Genomic DNA, 7,669 nt, shown 5'->3' on the forward strand with positions numbered 1-7,669 from the left:
ATTTACGCTTAAACATATAGCTATATTGCGCATCTATGTCAGCTTACAGTTTTTTACAGTCGCTAGGACACATTTCTCAATACTTAGGTCACTTTTTCAAAACTCTTCACACAGTGAGCACAACAGAGTGTATATGTGGGCTAATCTGTGGATCAATTATCATTGCTTTGGCACAAAATGCATTCAATGACTACATCTTTCAAATTACATTAATTCTTTTCTCACTTCGACACAACAACCGCCAAAACTCTGTGTTCATATAGGCCAATTTGCATATGCTTACACACTGTTTTCAAAACTGTTAAACTTATGTTCAAAACAATAACATAATACAAAACTGAATAAGACAGCAATTTGCTACATTTCTACAGTAATATTTTAAATATTTTTTCATTTTTTCAAATATAGAAATATATTTTGCATCTTAAAATTAAATGCTATAAAAATAAGTGGACAATTGGACCAACCACAGCTGATTCTCATTGTAGATGAACATCTACACAGGTGTTACTCTTTCTATTTCATTACAAAAGGAGACAACTGCTGAAGAGTTTTGTATTGTGCTCAGTGCAAAAAAATAAAAATAAAAGACATAAAAATATATTGAAGCATTCTGCATCATGTCTGATTCATTCCAGTAAACTCTATTGCAGTGAAGTATAAACAAAGATTGTATAATGCTACATGTTGTTAGTGTTCTTTAGGTCATTGGTTTGTGGGTGACAAAGTGTGTTTGTTGGCTGTCAACCTTTGCAGTGTTATGGAAGAATGTGTTGATTTGGGAAATGAATGAAGTGTTTTGGTAGTTTTAGTGCATTTTGAATGTGAAATTAACTGCTGTGCTAAGCTGAAAGCTGGTTAGGAGAACTGTGTGAAGAGTTTTGAAAAAGTGACCTAAGTATTGAGAAATGTGTCCTAGCGACTGTAAAAAACTGTATACGCGAATGCATGTTTATAATACATAAATGTAAATAATGATTTTCATGACAACTAAATATTTTCGCTTTGGTATATTAAAGAATTCTCTGTGCAAAACAACACTATTTAATTATTGTTTACCGCATAACTACCGCATCTAACATTATCTGATATGGTCAGGAATTTACGTCAATTTCAAAATATGTGTTTAATGTTATTAGGCTATTGCTTACAGTTTTTTTTGGATTGCTTACACACTAAAATTAAAAGTAGTACACTATTAGCAAAACCTTACACTCAAGAAGCAAAACATCAGCCCATATTTGCACAACTATAAGCACATTGTCAACCTCACACTTGTTGCAAAACTCTACACACAGTGATTTGCAAAACACTAAACACACTTAACATACATTACACACAAAAATCTATTATGAAGTCACTTCCTTGCAATACCAAAGCACTGACTGTCAAATTACCGCACCTTCCAACCAATTGATTCAACACAGTCATCAGGTGTGCAAACACTTGTTTGCTTAATTGTAGACACACCAATCAGGTGTATAAGCACTATAAAAAGCAGCAGGTGAGTTCATCGGTCTTCAAGCACAATGGAAAGAGTCAGAGAAAGAGTAAGACGAGGTGGAGGACGAGGTGGAGGACGAGGTGGAGGACGAGGAGGAGGAGGAGGAGGAGGAGGTGGAGGAGGACGAGGACAAGGAGGAGGACAAGGAGGAGAAGGAGGAAGAGGAGGAAGGGGAGGAAGAGGAATCAACAGAGGAGGAATCAACGGAAGAGGAAGAGATGGAGGCCATGCTGGAGGTAGAGGAAGAGGAAGACAAGAAGGTGCTCAAAGACGACCGAATCTGACAAATGAGATCCGCGCAACACTGGTTGACCACGTTGTCAACCACGGCCTGACGCTGAGGGAGGCTGGACTGCGAGTACAGCCAAATCTAAGCCGATACACAGTGGCAAGTGTGATAAGAACATTTCGACTGGAAAATAGGTATTGTAAAAATATCATCATATCAAAAACATCTGCACGGTTTCAGCAACTGCTTACAGTACTGTATTCTATGCACTATCAGCACTTCCGTTACCTTTTCCTGTGAAATTACTGTACTATTGTTTACTGTTTTTTTTCTACATAGGATTGAGGGTCAGGAACGACGAGGGGGAAGGCCTCCTATGTTCACAGAACAGCAAGAGAGGAGATAGTAAACATGGTTTTGGCCAACAATGCTATAACCCTCAATCAGCTCAAAGCTAACATTGTCAATAACCACGTCGGTTTCAACAATATCCATCAGGTCTCAACATCAACACTGGCACGCATCCTAAAAAAAAAACATATTCAAATGAAGCAAATTTATCGAGTGCCTTTCGAGCGCAATTCCGAAAGGGTGAAACGACTGCGGCATGATTATGCAGAGGTATGTATTCACCTAAGCATTGTGATCTTGCATACTGTCTCATAATCTTTTACTGTACTGTAATATGTATACTAGATCTACACTGAACACAATTTTGCCTGACACTGTTCTTCAGAGAGTTTTACAAATGGATGGAGAGGAGATCCAGCATGAGTTCATTTACGTAGATGAGGCTGGGTTCAACCTGACGAGAACACGAAGGAGGGGAAGAAACATCATTGGCCACAGGGCTATAGTCAATGTCCCAGGGCAACGTGGGGGTAATATAACACTCTGTGCAGCCATTACACAGAATGGGGTCCTCCACCGCCATGCCCATATGGGCCCTTACAACACAGCACTCAAACTTACATTCTTGGACCAATTGCACAACATAACAGCAGCAAATCAAATCGATCATATGCAATACATTGTTGTCTGGGACAATGTGTCTTTCCACCGCTCTGCTCTGGGTCAGAACTGGTTTCAGCAACATCAATATTTCACCGTGCTATATCTTCCACCATACTCTCCATTTCTCAACCCTATAGAAGAGTTTTTCTCGGCATGGCGGTGGAAGGTATATGATCTCCGTCTCCAGGCTGAGGTACCCCTCATCCAAGCCATGGAGGAGGCCTGTGACCAGATGGAGGTAGCAGCAATGCAAGGATGGATTCGTCATTCAAGACGTTTCTTTCCAAGGTGTCTTGCTAATGACAACATTGCCTGCGATGTTGAGGAAATGCTCTGGCCAGATCCAGCTAGGCGAAGAGACAATGTCTAGTTTTGTTTTGTTTTTTACAGTAAACTTACAGTACAATACGTAAAGTGACATTTTGTTACAGTATTATGAATCTCCATGTCAACATTTTGGGCGTGTTGAGAAATAAATAAATTTCTTCAGTCTGCAACATTGGTCTTGTTTGGTGAATTTACATTATATTTGTACTTTGTTGATGGTAGCCAACTCTAATCATAGGGAAGTAGAAGTGCTAAAAGTGTTTTAGGTTTATCACAGCAGAGTGTAACTCGTGCAAAAAGAGTATAGTAATGTGAAACGTCTCGGTTACGTATGTAACCCTCGTTCCCTGAGTAGGGAACGGAGACGTTACGTCAGAAGTGACGGAGATTGGGGGATTTCGCATAGAAAGCCAATCCTCTTCGAGTATTTAAACACGAGCCAATGGCATGCAATGCCTGGGGCTGCGGAAATTTGCATAGCGTACTCCGCCCTACTCCGTGAGTATAAAAGGAGGAAGTGAACGCAACCGCAGTATGTCTTCGCTGAGGAGCCAAGACTGAACTCGGCATCTACCCAGCGATACAGCAGAAGTGGCAGGGAGACGTAACGTCTCCGTTCCCTACTCAGGGAACGAGGGTTACATACGTAACCGAGACGTTCCCTTTCGTAGTCACTTCGAGTTACGTCAGAAGTGACGGAGATTGGGGGTCTGTGCCATCACGCCACTTCAAGCTGTCTTCCAGTGCCCTGCGAAAGACTGAACCCCCGAGCCTTACCTCTTTTTTTTTTTTTTTTTTTGGGGATCCGACTTTGACACAGGATTACCAAGGTACACTGGGAAACATATCCCGAAGGGGACATGCTACCAGCTGCCTACCGAAGGGAGGACTTATGAATACACATATGGCCACATAGGAACGCATATGGAACACTGGAGTACCAACCGCAGGTGGCTACTAATTTAAACTCCAGGGGTGGCAGATGGCTTGCCAAGGGAAGACACATGCTCAGAGAGGCTTACAGTGGATAATACACATGAGACGGTTACCATGGGGAACCGTGCGCATGGAGGCACCTAGCTAGCATCCAGAGCAACAGCAGTGGTGCCCGCATCGTCGGTGCTGGAGGACTCAAGACTTCAATGGAAGAACTGAGGAAATATCGCACTTATCCAGTCCGGGGAGTGGAGTGGCGAGCAAGCGAAGACATCTGAGCGGATCCAGAACTGGCCAAAACGAGTACGTGAGAGGATACCGGCTCAACTCGCAGATTATAGAACCTGGCGAAGGTGTTGGGTGTCGCCCAGCCTGCAGCTCTGCAGATGTCTGTTAGCGAGGCGCCGTGCGCTAAAGCCCAAGAGGAGGCCACACTCCGAGTGGAATGGGCCGTCACACCAAGGGGGCACGGAAGGCCCTGCTGCTGGTAAAACAAAGCAATGGCATCCACTATCCAGTGGGACAGCCGTTGCTTTGAGAGAGCCCTTCCCTTCTGGCTCCCTCCATGACAGACAAAGAGCTGGTCTGAGGTCCTGAAACACTGCGTTCTGTCGACATAGGTGCGGAGAGCACGTACCGGACAGAGCAGTGCCAAGGCTGGGTCTGCCTCCTCCAGGGGCAGCGCTTGCAGGTTCACCACCTGGTCCCGGAAGGGAGTGGTGGGAACCTTGGGCACATATCCAGGCCGGGGTCTCAGGATCACGTGAGAGTAAGCCGGCCCGAACTCCAGGCACGCTTCGTCAACGGAGAATGCATGCAGGTCCCCCACCCTCTTGATGGAGGCCAATGCAACCAGGAGTGCTGTCTTCATGGACAGAAACTTTAACTCTACCGATTGCAAAGGCTCAAAGGGATACCTCTGCAGAGCACTTAAAACTACCGAGAGGTCCCAAGAGGGTACGAGGGGAGGACGAGGCGAATGCAGCCTCCTCGCTCCCCTCAGGAACCTGATGACCAGGTCGTGCTTCCCTAAGGACTTACCTTCCACTGCTTCATGAGAAGCGGCAATGGCCGCGACGTAAACCTTAAGGGTGGAGGGCGACAGCCTGCGCTCCAACCCCTCTTGCAGGAAGGAAAGCACGACACTGATCGAACATCTCCGGGGGTCTTCTCCGCGAGAAGAACACCAATTGACGAAGAGGTTCCACTTCAACGCATAAAGGTGTCTCGTGGACGACGCTCTTGCGGAAGTGATGGTTGCCGCCACCGCAGGTGGCAGCGAACTCAAACCTGCCTCGTCCCGTCCAGGAGCCACACGTGCAGCCTCCAAAGATCGGGACGAGGGTGCCACAGAGTGCCCCGTCTCTGAGAGAGTAGGTCCGGTCTCAGAGGAATAGGCCAAGGAGGTGCTGTCGCGAGGAGCATGAGCTCGGAGAACCATGTCTTGGTGGGCCAATAGGGGGCTACCAGCAAGACCTGCTCCTCGTCCTCCTTGATCTTGCACAACACCCGTGCAAGGAGGCTCACTGGGGGAAACGCATACTTGCGTGGGCCCCGTGGCCAGCTGTGCGCCAGCGCATCCGAGCCGAGAGTGCCGCGGGTCAGAGAATAAAACTGGGCGCAGTGGGACGAGTCCCGAGAGGCGAACAGGTCTATCTGTGCCTCCCCGAACTCGTCCCAAATCAGCTGGACCGACTGGGGATGGAGTCGCCATTCGCCGGAGATGGGGCGGACCCGGGACAGCTCGTCGGCTGCCCAGTTCCGGTCTCCAGGAATGTAAACTGCACGAAGGGACCTCAGGTGCTTCTGACTCCATATCAAGAGGTGGCGGGCGAGCTGCGACAACTGGCATGAGCGTAGACCCCCTGGTGGTTGATGTACGCTACTGCCGTAGTGTTGTCTGAGCGGACAAGCACATGCTGGCCCTTGAGCAACGCTCGGAAGCGGTGTAGGGCGAGCCGTACTGCCAACAGCTCGAGGCAATTGATGTGCATGAGGCGCTGGGCTCCTGTCCAGGAACCGGCGGCTGCATGCCCATTGCACATGGCACCCCAACCTGTGGCAGATGCATCCGTGGAGACGACGAGATGCCTGGAAACTCGCTGAATAGGGACGCCGGTCGGTAAAAAGCTGAGGTTCGACCACGGGAAGAAGGTTCGGCGGCACGTCGGAGTCACTGGAACTCGGAGAGAGCCGCGATGCCATGCCCACCTCGGGACTCGATCGCGAAGCCACAGCTGAAGCGGTCTCATATGAAGCAAACCGAGCGGCGTTGCCGCGGCCGCGGATGCCATATGCCCCAGGAGCCTCTGAAAAAGTTTCAGTGGAACCGCACTCTTGCCCTCGAACTGACGAAGGCAAGCCAGCAGTGAGTGCGCGCGCTCGTTCGTGAGCTGCGCGGACATGGCGACCGAGTCTATCTCCATGCCGAGAAAAGAGATCCTCTGCACGGGGCAAAGTTTGCTCTTTTCCCGGTTGACCCGAAGGCCCAGACGGGCTAGGTGCCGGAGCACCAGGTCTCTGTGTTCGCAAACCTGAGCTCGAGAGTGTGCTAGTATCAGCCAGTCGTCGAGATAGTTCAAGATGCGAACCCCGTGTTCGCGAAGGGGAACAAGGGCTGCCTCGACGATCTTCGTGAAGACGCGAGGGGACAGAGCTAACCCGAATGGGAGAACGGCGTACTGGTATGCCTGGCCCTCGAAGGCAAACCGAAGAAACGGTCTGTGTCGAGGGAGAATGGAGACATGGAAGTACGCGTCCTTCAGGTCGATCGCTGCAAACCAATCCTGATACCGAACACATTCGAAAATGCGTTTGGCCGTGAGCATTTTGAACGGTAGTCGATGGAGAGAACGGTTCAAAATGCGCAGGTCCAGGATCGGTCGTAACCCACCGGTCTTTTTGGGGACAATGAAGTAGGGGCTGTAAAACCCGGACCTCACCTCGGCTGGAGGGGCCGTCTCGATTGCACCCTTCGCCAGCAGGGTCGCAATCTCCGCTCTCAAGACTGGGGCATTGCCACCGACCATCGTGGAGCGAACTCCCGTGAAGCGGGGAGGAGACCGTGCGAACTGAATCGCGTAGCCGAGTCTGATCGTTCTGATGACCCAGCGGGATATCCCAGGAAGCGCTAGCCAGGCTTCCAGGAAATGAGCCAACGGGGTCATGCGAACCACAGATGTCCCCCCGGAGGGGCAGCGGTGCGGGTCGACTGGCACGCGTGCAGGAGTTACCCCGCTCGGATGCGTCGAAGCCCGCTCCCCGACAGAAGGGACCAGGGAAAGCGGAGCGTTCCACGGGGGTCTGTTCTGCCGGGGGTCTGGCGACAGAGGGGGAAGGGATTGGTGTAGCCCGGGGACGACACACGCACCCTTCCGCGCCCTCAGAGACAGAGAGGAGTGTGTGGGCTGACGCACGGGGGCATCGAGCGCACCCACTCCAGTCTGTGAGCTCAGTAAGGATGTCAAGTCTTTCTTTAACCAGTTCAGGGTGCTGCCCACCCGTGGGTGAGCAGCGGGGAGCTGAGAACAAAAGATTCTCCCCCGGCCCTCCACCGGGGGAAGGAGGGGGCCTGCTACCGCCTCCTGAGAAAGACTCGAGATCGTCACTGAGCGGCCCGTGTCAGGATCTTCGCTTGGCCTGGCGTTTAGCGGGGCGAG

At 49.9% G+C, this 7,669-nt stretch overlaps 1 pseudogene across 1 annotated transcript; it reads left to right on the forward strand.

Moving 5' to 3' along the window:
• Positions 1 to 981: 981 nt before the first annotated feature.
• LOC120468011 (uncharacterized) lies at positions 982 to 3,244 on the forward strand (annotated as a pseudogene). The gene is made up of 3 exons (XR_016147402.1): positions 982 to 1,927; positions 2,073 to 2,354; positions 2,470 to 3,244. The product of XR_016147402.1 is annotated as an uncharacterized LOC120468011 (transcript).
• Positions 3,245 to 7,669: the final 4,425 nt, after the last annotated feature.

Source organism: Pimephales promelas, chromosome 18 (genome assembly GCF_988280905.1).
Source record: "Pimephales promelas chromosome 18, fPimPro1.hap1.1, whole genome shotgun sequence".
Lineage (NCBI taxonomy): Eukaryota > Metazoa > Chordata > Actinopteri > Cypriniformes > Leuciscidae > Pimephales > Pimephales promelas.